The following is a 14,925-nucleotide window of genomic DNA, read 5'->3' as shown; positions in this document are numbered from 1 at the left end:
AACAACTCTTGTAGTTTTCAAGCACTTTTGTATTCACAGTCTATTTCAATCTATACATAGTAACTATTTTTACAGATGAGAATATCAAATTCAGAGACATTTGATTTGAGTAGCAAACGGGAAAACCTAGAGCTTTATTTGGAGCATGAGGTTGCTTTTGTTTTGCTTTTGCAGTCATTGAAAAATAAAATTACGATGTGGTGTTAATTTTATGAGGAGTAAATGTGCATTATTTTACAGAGTCGAATAGTTCTACAAACATAACCAAATGCAGGGGACTCCACTTGCCTCCATTTCATCCCCAAAGCAACCACTTTCACGTCTCTTGGCTGACACTTTAGTATTTACAACCATGTAACCAAGTGTTTATTTTGATGCTTTTAGGTTTTTCAGTTTTAGGTATCATATGCTGATCTCCTACTTTGAAAGAATAAGGCTTTATCTTTCTTTCCTTTTCCTCACCTCCCATATATTCACTGCCCCCTCAAACCCCTAGTAAAGATAAATCAAAATTTTGGCCAGAGCATTTGTATTACTATGACTATGTTAACTCTAGTCACAGCTGAGCTATATAATAATACTATGGTGACTTTTCCCTTCTGAATAGCGTTTTAACTTCCTGGAGTTGATAACTGCCCTTGTTTTTAATTTTCTTGCTTTTTAATGTCCTTATCATTGATGGATTCCTAAACTCTCTCTCTTAATATGTTCCAATTCATGAGCAATTTTGTCAATTTTATCTTTTTTAAAAAGGGTTGGACTGGTTGCTTTCTAGACCTCTAGTTGCACAGCTGCCGCCTAAGGATTTCCCTTTGGCGGTCTCTTGCATTCGATTCCTTGTTTTGTGTATCCCATCTTTTCTCATTCTTGGTTTACTCACTTATTTGGCGAAGTCTGGCCCCAGTAGCATTTTGAGAAATCGTATATGGAAGATAAAATGTCCAAGTCCTATCAGTTTGAAAGTGTCTTTATTTTACTCTCTACTAACGTGGAAGTTTGGCTGGGTAAAGAACTTTAGATTGGAAATCATTTTTCCTCAGAATTTTAAAGTCATTGTCTTCCGGTATCTAATGTTGCCATAGAGAATTCTGCTGCCATTCTATTCCTTACCGCTGGTACAGGCCCAATTTTTTTTTTGTTTGTTTGTTTGTTTTGTGTTTTCCTTCTGGAAACTTGGAGTATCTTCTCTTTGTTCTCATTATTCTCAAATTTCATGACGATACATCTTGATATGGATAAATTTTCCATCCATTTTGCTGGGCACTCAACAGATCAATCTAGAAATTCATATCCTTCATTTTAGGGAATTTTTGTTGAATTATTTTTTGCAATTTCTTTGTTTTCTCTGTTCTTCTGGAAGTCCTGTCATTTGTATGTTAGAGCTCCTGATTTGTCATCTACTATTCTGACCTATTTTTTCCTGTCTATATGTCTATTTTTACACTATTTTCTAGGACAGTTCCTCAATATTATTTTCTAAATTCTATTTTTCACTTCTGCTGTCATGTTTTTAATTTCTCGGAGCCCTCTGAATGTTTGTTTTTACAAAACATCTTGGCCTTGTATCATGGTACAATATCTTATGTCTCTGAGGATATTAACAATATACTTCAGTTCCCATGTTAGTTTCTTCTTGTATAATTGCTGCTTCCTCCAAGATACCTATTCCTGTTTATTTTGGTTTCTGTCTTAGTAGGTGATCATCCTCAATATTCAAGTGGTATTTGACTGTCTTGCCTTATCTAGCAGTGGAAAATATGAATCTGTGCATATAGTGGGACTTATTAACTAGGGGCTTTAGTGATAGGTGACTGCCTGGGATGTTGAGTTATGGAACAGTATGATGTCAGTATTTTAAGTTCTTATCTCTTGAACTGCTCTGACTCTCCATGGAGTGATTCCTCCAATCTCCCTGCTGGAGGGTGTCTGTCTGGTGTCGGTGCCCCGGAAAGTGAGTGGGAAAAGACAACCGAGGGCTCAACATGAAGTATGAAAATGTTCACAAAATTTCCCTGTTTGGTATGGTGGTCCTGCCCCCAGTTGTGTTTTGTACCTTCCAGTCCAGAAGGCTTCTCTTTAGCTTCCTCCACAGATTTACCTCCAGTCTTCTGCTCGCGTGGGAAGTCATTCATTTAGCTTCTCAGAATTGGGAAATCGGGGGTCTAACTGCTTTATTTTTATTGTGAAATACACATAAAATTTAACCAATTTTAAGCATATAATTCAATGGAATTAAGTATATTCACAATGTTGTACAGCCGATACCACTCTCAAACAGAAACCGTGTCCCAAACAGAAACTCTGTACCCATTAAATGATAATTCCCAATTTCCCCCTCTCCTAGCCCCTGGGAACCTCTATTCTAGTTTCTGTCTCTATGAATTTGTCTTTAGGTACCTCATATAAGTGGAATCATACAATATTTTTCCTTTTGTTTCTGGCTGATTTCATACAATATTTTTCCTTTTGTTTCTGGCTGATTTCACTTAGCATAATGTTTTCAAAGTTCATGTATGTCATAGCATGTATAAGAACTGCATTCTTTTTTAAAGTTGAATAGTATTCCAATGTATGGATATACTACATTTTCTTATTCATCTGTTGATGGACGTTTGGGTTGTTTCCACCTTTGCTGGTTTCCAATAATGTTGCAATGAACACTGATACACAAGTTAGCTATTTGAGTTCTTGCTTTCAATTCTTTTGAGTACATACCTAACAATGGAATTGCTGGATCATATGGTAATTCCAAGTTTAACTTTTTAAGGAACCATCAAACTTTTTCAAGTGGCTGTACTATTTTACATTCCCAGCCGCAACGTACAAGGGTTCCAGTTTCTCTACATCCTGACCGACACTTGTTACTTTCCTTTTCAAAAGAAATAATAATAGTCTACTGTCCTAATGAGTGCGAAGTGATTATCTCTTTGTGGTTTTGATTTGCATTTCTCCAATGATTAGTGATGTTGAGCATCTTTTCATGTGCTAATCTGTATATCTTCTTTCTATTTATTTATTTTTTTTTGAAAGAGAGAGAGCGTGCAAGGAGGGGAGAGGGGAGTGGGAGAGAGAAAGAGAGAGAGAGAATCTTAAGCAGGCTCCACACTCAGCCTGGAACCCGGCGCAGGACTCAAACCCACGAGCCTGAGATCATGACCTGAGCTGAAATGAAGGTTTGGACACTCAACCGACTGAGCCACCCAGGCGCCCCTCTATATATCTTCCTTGAAGAGATAGCTATTCAAGTATTTTGCTTGTGGGATTCTTTGTTGTTGTTGAGTTGTAGGAGTTCTTTATATATTTTGAATATTAATATCTTATAGGATATATGATTTGTAAATATTTCCTCCTATTTCATGGGCTGCCTTCTCATTTTGTTGATAGTGTCCTTTGATTTTAAAAAGTTTTAATTCGGGGGCACCTGGGTGGCTCAGTCAGCTAAGCATTAGACTTCAGCTCAGGTCATGATCTCACGGTTCACGGGTTAGAGCCCCATGTTGGGCTCTGTGCTGATAGCTCAGAGCCTGGAGCCTGCTTCGGATTCTGGGTCTCCCTCTCTCTCTGCCCCTTCCTCCCTCCCTCTCTGCCCCTCCCCCGATCGCACTCTGTCTTTCTCTCTCTCTTTGTATCTTAAAAATAAATAAGTATTTTAAAAAGTTTTAGGGGCACCTGGGTGGCTCAGTCAGTTAGGCATCCGACGTCAGCTCAGGTCATGATCTCACAGTTTGTGGGTTCGAGGCCCGCATGGGCCTCTGTGCCGACAGCTCAGAGGCTGGAGCCCACTTCACATTCTGTGTCTCCCTCTCTCTCTGCACCTCCCCTGCTTGTGCTATGCCTCTCTCTGTCTCTCAAAAATGAATAAGTATTTTTTTAAGTTTTAATTTTGATGTACTCACATTTATCTGTTTTTCCATTTGATGCCTTTGCTTTTGATGTCACATCCAAGAAACCACTGCCAAATTCAATATCGTGAAGACTTTTTCCCCTACATGCTTTCTCCTAAGAGTTTTATAGTTTTAGCTCTTACATTTAAGTCTTTGACCATTTTGAATTAATTTTTTTATTAACATTACAGTGTGATGTAGGAGTCTAACTTTTTTTTTTTTTACATTTATTTATTTTTGAGAAACAGAGTGAGACAAAGCATGAGCGGGGGAGGGGCAGAGAGAGAAGGAGACACAGAATCCGAAGCAGGCTCCAGGCTCTGAGCTGTCAGCACAGAGCCTCATGTGGGGCTTGAACTCACGAACTGTGAGATAATGACCTGAGCCGAAGTTGGACGCTCAACAGACTGAGCCACCCAGGTGCCCCAAGAGTCTAACTTTATTCTTTTGCATGTGGATATCCAGTTTTCCCAGCACCATTTGCTGAAAAGACTGCTTCTTCCACTACTGAATTGTCTTGACACCCTCTCAAAAGTCCACAAATGTGAGGGTTTATTTTTGGATTCTCAATTCTATTCCATTGATCTATATATCTATCCTTATGCCAGTACCACATGTGTTGATGAAGATAATTTTCTAGTAAGTTTTGAAATCGAAAGCGTGCGGCCTCCCACTTTGTTCTTTTTCAAGATTGCTTCAGCTCATCTGGGTTCCTTGCATTTCTATATGAATTTTAGGTTCAGCATGTCATTTTTGATAAAGGAGTTACCCAAAATTTTGAAAGAGATTGCACTGAATCCATAGATCAATGTGGAGAGTGTTGCCATCTCAACAATAAGTGTTTTGATTCATGAACACACGATGTCTGTCCATTTATTTAGTGCTTCTTTAATTTCTTTCAATAATTTTTGTAGTCACAGAGCAAAAGTTTTGAATTTTTGTTTATTCCAAAGTATTTTATTGTTTTTGATGGTTTTGTACATCAAATTCAGTATTTTTTTAAATTTTAAAAAATTTTTAAATTTATTTTTGAGAGAGAGAGAGAGAGAGCATGAGTGGGGTAGGGGCAGAGAGAGAGAGGGAGACACAGAATCTGAAGCAGTCTCCAGAGTCTGAGCTGTCAGCACAGAGTCCAATGTGGGGCTTGAACTCGTGAACCGCGAGATCATGACCTGAGCTGAAGTCAGATGCTTAACCAACTGAGCCATCCAGGAGTCCCTAAAATTCAGTATTTTAACTGAATTTTCAGTTTGCTCACTGATACCTTTTAGAAATACAGTCGATTTTTGTATTTTGATCTTGTATCCTGGATTGTTGCTGAACTCAATGAGTATAATAGTTTTTTCAGTGGATTCCTTATGATTTTCTATATATAAGATCATATCGGAAAATATAGATAGATACTTTTACTTATTTTCCAATATGGATGCCCTTTATTTTATTTTCTTGCCTAACTACCCTGGCTAGAACCACTGGTATAATGTTTAATAGAATTGGTGAGAGCAGACATCCTTGTCTTGTTGTTGATCTTACATGGAAAGTATTCAGTCTTTCACCACTATGTTAGTTTGGGGTTTTTATAGATGTCATTTTTATAGATGTCATTCATTCTTTATCCTGACTCCAATCTGACATCCCTAACTGCTCATTGAACATCACAATCATAAAACTTTGGAGCAGGGAGAAGCTTATTGATAATCTAGTTCAATAGACTGCACACTGGAGGTGCCTGGGTGGCTCAGTCGGTTAAGCGTCCGACTTCGGCTCAGGTCATGATCTCGGGGTCTGTGAGTTTGAGCCCCGCATTGGGCTCTGCGCTGACAGCTCAGAGCCTGGAGCCTGCTTCAGATTCTGTGTGTGTGTGTGTGTGTGTGTGTGTGCGTGTCTGCCCTTCCCTTGCTCACTATCTGTCTCTCTCTCAAAAATAAATAAGCGTTAAAAGTTAAAAAAAAAAAAGGGTTTCAGACTGTTTCACAGTACCCAAGGGGTTTCCTGGAGACAGAGGAGGCCCTCCTTCACCTCAGGCAACTCCACTTTCTGCACTGTTTGCTCATTTCATACATTTATTGAATGATTCCCTAATGTCTTCCCAAAAGATAATATTATGAATAATTTCACGTTAGTAAATTTGACAACTTAGATGAAGCAGGCAAGTTACTTAAAATACACAACTTTCCAAAATGGACACAAGAAGAAATATGGCAGTTATAGAAGCAGAATTATGACAGATATTGAGTTCCAATTAAAACCTGTGCCACAAAGACAACCTAAAGTCTCACTACTGAATTCTTCCAACCATTTAAGAATGATATAATGCCAATTCTATCCAACTCTTCCAGGAACTAGAAAAAAATCTTTGCCTTTATCAACTCACCTTAATACCAAAATCTGGAAAAAAAAAACACAAAGAAGTAAAAGTATAGGTCAATTTCCCTCATGAAGATTGATTAAAATATAAAAATATTAAATAAAGTAGTAGGGGGCATTTGGGTGGCTCAGTTGGGTAAGCAGCCGACTGTTGATTTTGGCTCAGGTCATGATCTCACAGTTGGTGAGTTCAAGCCCCATGTCAGACTCTGTGCTGACAGTGCAGAGCCTGCTTGGGATTCTCTCTTTCTCCCTCTCTCTCTGTGCTGACAGTGCAGAGCCTGCTTGGGATTCTCTCTTTCTCCCTCTCTCTCTGCCCTTCTCCCCATCTCAATATATATATATATATGTATATATATATGTATATATATATATATATGTATATGTATATATGTGTATATATACATATACATATATATATGTGTATATATATATATATATATATATTAGCAAATAACACTCAGCATGTTAACAAAAAAACAACAACAAAAAAGTTTAGCACATCATAATAAAGTTGTGATTGTTCCAGAAATGCAAGGTTGGGTTCACATTTGAAAATTAAGCAACATAATTTACTGCATTAAGAGAATAAAAGAAAAAGGAAGAAATTAAACTGCCATTATCTGTCAACATGGTTTACATACAGACAATTCAAATGAATGTACAGATAAACTGTTAGAATTAATAATTCTATTAAGGTCACTGGACACACAGTCAATAAAGAAAAATAAATTTACAAACGATATTTATATACAGCAACAAATAAATAAAAGGGATGTAAAAAACAATGCCACTTACAAGACCATCAAAAGCTACCAAATACCTAAGAATAAATCTAAGACAAAAACAAAAGAACTCTACCAGAATACTCTAAAACGTTTTCGAGAAAATCTAATGAATGCCTACATAAACGAAGGAAAACATTACATCGTTATATTCAAAAATCATATGGGGGGAATGGATGAAATAGGTGATGCGGATTAAAGAGTACATTTACTATGATAAGCACTGAGTAATGTATAGAATTGTTGACTCACTATATTGTACACTTGAAATGAATAGAACACTACATGTTAACCATACCAGAATTAAAATAAAAAACTTGACAAAAAATAAATTTAAAAAAAAGAATTGTAATACCACATTATAATCACATTAATTCTCCTCAAACTGATGTACAATGTAACTCCAATGTAAATCTCAATTGTTTTAAAGATAGAAATCCACAAAGAGATTCTAAAATTGAAAAGTAGGTGCAAAGGGCCGAGAATGGCAAAACAACTGTGAAGAATAAAAACAAAGCTGGAACATTTACACTATCAGACAGCAAGACTCACTATCAAGCTACTGTATTAAAACTGTGGTGCTGAAGGAAAATTAGATCAATAGAACAAAATAGAGTCTAGAAATGGACCCAGTCATATATGGTCATCAGATATATGACAGGTGTGTGTGTGTGTGTGTGTGTGTGCGTGCGTGTGTTTGGGTGTGTGTTGAGGGAGGTGGGATCTTAAGTGGTATTGGATAAATTGGATATTCCTATGGGAAAAAATGAACCTTGACTCGTACCACACATCAAACACAAGTATCAACTCAAAATGGATTATAGCACGACAAGTAAAATATTAAATCATCTAGAGGATAACAAGGAAAAATTGGTTCATTATTTTGGGGTAGACACATATTTCTTAAACAGGAAACAAAACAGAAGTAACCTAAAGAAAAACAATTGACAAATTAGAAGTTGTTAAAATGAAATGATCCTCTTCACTTAAAATCACCATTAAGAGAGTGAAAAGTCAAGCCACAAACTGAGAGAACATTTTTGCAATCTATATATACAAAAAAATGACTAGTATCCAGCATATATAAAGAACTCCTACATATCAATAAGAAAAGGACACACAACCCAGTAAGAAAAGGGAGAAATATAAACAAGCACTTCACAAAAGGAGATGCAAATGGCCAATCAGCATATAAAACATTGCCCCAAATCAATAGTCATCAGGGTAATGCAAAGTAAAAGTACAATGAGGTATTACATTGACTATAATGTAATACACATTGACTATAATGTCAATGTAATACACATTGACTAGAATGGCTATTTAAACAACAACAAGAAACAAGGTGACAATAACAAGGGTTGGGAGGATACAGAGCAACTGGGACTCTAATTCCTTGTTGCTAAGAGTGTAAATTGGTGCGACCACTTTGGAAAGCCGTTTAGGCAATTTCTACGAAAGCTGAATATCAGTATACCCTAATGTCCAGCAGACCTAACACTAGTACACAAGTATACAAAAGTGTGTAATGTGTACACCCAAACCATGTACTAGAATGTTTATGCCAGCACCATTCATAAAATCTCCAAACTGGAAACAATTCAAAGGCTCTTCAAAAGTCAACAATAAAATGTATATATACATTATATGTGTGTGCATATAAAGAACACTCTACGGCAGTGAAAAGAGACAAACCCCTGCTACATGCAAAAATATGAACGAATCTCACAGATGTTAAGGTTGGGTCCATGAAGCAAACACAAAGATATGCACAATAAATTATTCCATTTATGCAGGCAAAATGAAATGATGGTGATGGAGTGGCGGCTGCCTTTGAGGGAGCACTGACAGGGAGCACAAAGTAGGCTTTTGGGTGCTGGTTATGTTCCATATCTTGATATGGGTTGTGCTTACATGGGTATGTTCACTTTGTAGAATTCACCAAGATTTCTGGACCTTATTCTGTTTTCTATACCTCTACAAGATTGTACAAATATTAAGCTTATTTTAGTTAGAAAAAATCAGGCTGGAAATATTTTTACTCTAAAAAAAGCAATGTTGATCACTTTGATCAAATAATAAAGATATGCGCAATTATTTTTTTTTCTTTTTTCTTTTCAATATCAAAAATCTTGGGGGATAATTGTCAATTGCAGTAGCCATATTAATTAGTTTATCTCCTTCCTTCAAAAAGGCTTTTGATTTTCTATTTCTGATTATTATTTGTGTGTTTTCAATTACATACCACCTCAAATCTTCTTGGGAATAAATTATTGATGAAAATAAGTATAATTCATACCATTTTATCTGTGAATTGTGGTTACCATTTTTCTTTACTTTTTTTTATTCCAAAAAACTAAAAATGAACAATACCAGGGCGGCTTATGCTTAATGCAATTAAATGTAAAAGACAAGTATGTCCACTAGATGGAGGCAAAACCCAAGACTAAACTTTTCTTGTAAAAAAATTAGAAACTATATTTAATGTAAAAACATAAAATCTTCAGCAAGGAAATAAAAATATATTACCAGAGTTAATATATTGCTTTGATTACTTGACGGTATTTTAGTAAAAACTAGATGGATTAAGTTCCACATTCTGTGTTTCATTTTACAGATTAAACATGTCCAGAAGTCACCACAGTCTTCTCCCTGGTAAACAGGGCAATTGAATAAAGCAATGGAGTTTAATACTATTGCTTTTTCTTTAGACAAGTAGATGCTAAAACCATTTTGGTTTCCTATTCTAGATTCTAACAGTCCTGATCTAAATTATTTAAAAAGCCAACAAAGTCCTTCTTTGGTACTAAGACATTTTTTTTTCAAATTTGTTGAATGCTATCAAATGGACTAATAATTTAAGGGAATTATTTTGTTTCCTACTCTAACATTTAATGGAGGAAACTTTCCTTCCTGTTATAAAGGGCTTTTTGCTCGGGATTTTAAAATTCCAGTGAATTGGTGAAATCTTTTTTTTTTTAATAAGTCACAGACTCTGCAGCCCCCAGAAAGATGTACCCCTAGAATTCAGTGAAGAGGTCCTAATAGGTCCCTGCTTGCTATGGAAAATAATGAAGGGATGAAACTAGTCATCTCCAGATACCTACTTTTAAAAATCAACATTATTGAAGTATAACTCCTACCTATGAAAACCTACACTCCATTTAAAGAATACGACTTAATACAACGTGGGCAGTTGTATACATCTGCAAGACTACCACACAGCTAAGACATAGAATATTTCTATCTCCTGCAAAAGATTCTTCCTCCCCTTTTGCAGTCCAACTTCTGTCTCTGTTGCCAGGCAACCACTGTTCTGCTGTCCCTAAATGTGTTAATTTTTTCCCCAAATGGATATTCAATTGGAACACAGCACTATTTCATTTCCTTTTTCTCTTTTTTAAAAAGAAAAAAAAAACTTTAAATAATCTCTGCACACAACATGGGGCTCGAACTCACAACCTGGAGATCAAGAGTCTCGTGCTTTTCCAACTGAGCTACCAGGTGCTCCACAAAGCACTTTCTTTCTTTCTTTCTTTCTTTCTTTCTTTCTTTCTTTCTTTCTTTCTTTCTTTCTTTCTTTTTTCTAATGTTTATTTTTGAGAGAGAGAAACGGAGACAGAGACAGAGACAGAGCGTGAGCAGGGGAGGGGCAGAGAGAGAGGGAGACACAGAATTTGAAGCAGGCTCCAGGCTCTGAGCTGTCTGCACAGAGCCCAATGCAGGGCTCGAGCCCACGAACCGTGAGATCATGACCTGAACCAAAGTTGGATGCTTAACCAACTGAGCCACCTAGGCACTCCAGCACTATTTCTTTAAGAGAATTTTCCACTGGAATCCTTGACACCTTTGTAAAAAATCAATTGACCATTTATATCTGGATCTGTTTCTAGATTCTCTTTTGTTCTATTGATTTACATGTCTATTCAATATCACAGTCTTGATGTTGCCATTTCATAGATTGTATTAATCTGTTGTTCTTTTAAAAAATTGCTTTGGGGGCGCCTGGGTGGCTCGATCGGTTAAGCGTCCGACTTCGGCTCAGGTCATGATCTCACGGTCCGTGAGTTCGAGCCCCGCGTCGGGCTCTGTGCTGACCGCTCAGAGCCTGGAGCCTGTTTCAGATTCTGTGTCTCCCTCTCTCTCTGCCCCTCCCCTGTTCATGCTCTGTCTCTCTCTGTCTCAAAAATAAATAAACGTTAAAAAAAAATTTTTTTAAAATTGCTTTGGCTCTTATGATTTAGGAACATTTATTTATTTTCTATGACATAAAATGCCATTTGCTCCTAATAAGGGTAATTTTTGTGTCCCCAAACGCTACCATAAATAAGCTCGTAAAATAATTTTAAATAAAATGGAATTTTTGTTATGATTATTTGATAGACAAATTGGTGGTACATAGATATTAACGTTCAAGGACCACATTAAAACTGTATTTGAATGTGAGCTTTGTGAAAATGTAGTTCATGACAATGGATGATTTACTTAACCTCCATAAGCCCAATTTCTTCTCTTGTACAATGGCATCTATCTCAAAGGTTATCATGGAACTTATGACATAAAGTTAATGAGCATCTACATACAGCATATTAGCTATTAATATTATCACAATGGTCTAGTGTATCACATCTTGGACATGTAAGAACTTTTATAAACAAGACCAGATGAGACCATTTCACTTGTGCATTACATAAAAGATGATTGGGGAAGGGTGATGGTCAGATGTGGGGTTTCTTTTACATTGATTTTGATATATTTCATCTTGGAATTAATTTTTAAGATGACAGGAATTGCCAAAAACTATACCATATTATTTTGAAATTTAAGTAACAAACACAATTTTTATTTTATTTAAAAAATTTTTTTTCAATGTTTATTTTTGAGAGAGAGAGAGAGAGAGACAGAGCATGAGCAGATGAGGGGCAGAGAGAGAGGGAGACACAGAATCCAAAACAGGCTGTAGGCTATGAGCTGTCAGCCCAGAGTCTGATGTGAGACTCAAACCCATGAACACTGAGATCATGACCCGATCTGAAGTCGGACGTTGAACTGACTGAGCCACGCAGGTGCCCTAAACAAAAATTTTAGATCTGTAATGACATTAAGAGATTATCTGCTATTTCTCCAGGTGTTTACACTTGGAAGCTGGTAGCTCCCTCCTCATATTCTGACAGAACGTGTTGACTTCTCTTATCCCTTCTAGAAGTGAAAAGCCTGTGTATCAACCAATAGCATTTTGTTTGGCAATGCAATAAAAAATTTACAGTTGTAATGGTGCAACCTATCAAAAATCAGGATTTGATTATTATATTCATTAATACCCAGAAGTTAGAATTTCCTTAAAATAGACTCATCTGAACTATGGAGTGTTTCTTAGAAGCCAAAGCTGGGAGTTGGATGTGGGCCGTTCTTACAAATGATACTCAGTACCGAAGAGTGTGTTCTGTATCTTACTGTACGTTTTATCCCAATATTTGAATGTGTTCAAATAATCTCATTGATAAAATACTAAAAATTTAAAATGAAATCAATGAGTATCTAATTTCTGAATGTATACTGATGAATGTTTACAGTATAAAGAAAACATGTACACCAAAGTAAAATTCAATTGTGTGCTAATAAAACAATTTTGAGGTGAGCCAAATTATGAAATCTGCCTTAGAGATTTTTGATGACATACAGCAAGGAACATTTGGCAATGTCTGGACACGTTTCCAGTGGTCACAACTGGGAGGAGGGAGAGGGAGGTACCACTGAAATCTGCTAAGTCAAGGCCAAGAATACTGCCTGACATCCTACAATTCACAGGATGCCCTCCCCCCAACAAAGAATTATTTGGGCCCAATGTCAATAGTGTGAGGAACACTGACATATAGTTACCTTTCTAGATGGACCCCCAAGCCCCCTCATTGTCCAAGGGTGCAGAATAAAATCAAAAGAATGGATGAAGACCCTAATACCTTTTCTCCCTTTTGATTTGTTTGATAAGCTTTGCCTATTTTCAAATTAAAAATATGCCAAAGCACATAAAAGCAAATCTGAACCCTAGTGCTTTTATTTGTGTATGTGCTCTGAAGGATCTGATTTTTGTATCGGGTCTCAATACAGTATCTTGGTCTTAGAGTTGGTCCCTTCAATCAGGATACGTTTATCTTCATGAGTGACTAAATTGAGATTTGAGAAAACCTTATAGGCACCTGCTTTTTTAAAGGAGGACAGGTTCATTTTCTTGGTTTCTTTATGTTTTGTTGATTCCTAAGAACTGCCGCCGTTTAAGGCAGCTGTGTCTAAAAACAGAACTCCAGTGACTGCTCAGGAGACAGTGCTCCTTATCAACTCACATTAACTCTCCAATGATGTCTTCCTCATTTTTAAACACTGTACGTCTAGTAGAAATGAGAGGCTGAACATACGGTAGAAAAAGAAGGGGGAAAAAAGCAAATTAGGTAGTCGTTTGCATGTAGATTTTCTATTTATTTAATTAAGCAGATTTTCTATCCTACAAATCCTGCTACTCTGAGACCCACTGGCAGACGGCACCATGTCATTAAATTAATAATGGCGAGTATTAGATGTACCCGAGTGCTGATTGGATAATTGATTATGAACCAAATATGGGTGCTTTTGTGTTTTTATTCCATTTGCTCAACATGAACAAGACCCATCCTGAAACGGGGGAAAACTAGGTTTGAATTTAAAGATTGACTCATTTGACAGGCATCAAGAAGCTGTACACAGAATGAAAAAAAGTCACTCTAAACTTCTTAGCCCTTGGATACACTCTGGTAACACATTTTCTCTCAGAATCTCATTTCCTTTCAGTCTTTGCTCAAATCTGTTTTTTCTTGTCTTTTCTTATTCCTTGTGTTTTTTTCTTTTGTTGGAGACCTCTCATGTCTGAAAGGAACCTTTGAAAACGGGGGTTTTTCAAGAAATGGAGGTGTTTTGATTTTTGTTATAATAGATGCTAACGAATAGAAATAACTGAATGCTTTTACATCCATAGTGTAAAGACTCTAAATCCCCTCACTGTGGCAGGTTGTGGGTTTAGAAAGCTCCCTGGAGGAGCGTATTTAAGATTTATAAAAGCAAAGCCAACAAATTTCACTGTGAGCACTGTGAAACCTCAGTGAATATATAACTGTGGCCCCATTGGTTTAGTTTCCTTCCCATAGCGTGCCAGTTCTGGTGTTAAGTGAAGAGAAAACCCTTTGGGAACAGTCACAGAGGGGCTAGGTAGCCAACGAGAAGCTCCAGCTGGAAAGACTGAGAGAATAGTTATTAAATAAATGTATGCTGGGTGAATAAATATTTTATGGATCCAAGCCAAGAGATACACTGGCTAAAAAAAACGAAAAAGAAATGGTGCCATTTTTGTTGCTCAAAATTTTTATTTTTTTTCTGAGTATTTATATTTATCTTTTGTCGCTATCCATGCTGTGGCTTTTTAAACCCTTAGCCACTTTGTGGTTCTAGCCCCAATATAATCATCATCCCTTTACTCTTAGAATTCTTCGTCCCTTGTCTCTTTGCCTTTGTAGGGCTTGTATAAAAGGAGGGCCTTGGAAAATCAGTACTTCCTGTGAACTGGAGAGACCATCTGAGCAGTGCCCCAAACAGCAGGATTAGGCAGGTAAAACCAGTTGGAGAGCAGATATATTATGATCTCTTGGACCAAGGTAGAGTTGTGTGCATGTCTGAAAGGTCATGCTGACTCACCAATGGAATAAGGATCGTGTAGGCTGACCAGGGTGAGGTAGGACTGTCCACAGGATTGTGTGAGCTGTGGTAGCGGAGGCAGTGTATATAACATTCATGGACTAAACACTTGGCTAACTATTTTCCTGAAAATGGTCTATGCTCTAAAAGACGAAGGTCTAAGCTTTTCT

Source organism: Acinonyx jubatus, chromosome D1 (genome assembly GCF_027475565.1).
Source record: "Acinonyx jubatus isolate Ajub_Pintada_27869175 chromosome D1, VMU_Ajub_asm_v1.0, whole genome shotgun sequence".
Lineage (NCBI taxonomy): Eukaryota > Metazoa > Chordata > Mammalia > Carnivora > Felidae > Acinonyx > Acinonyx jubatus.
This window is presented reverse-complemented; position numbering follows the sequence as displayed.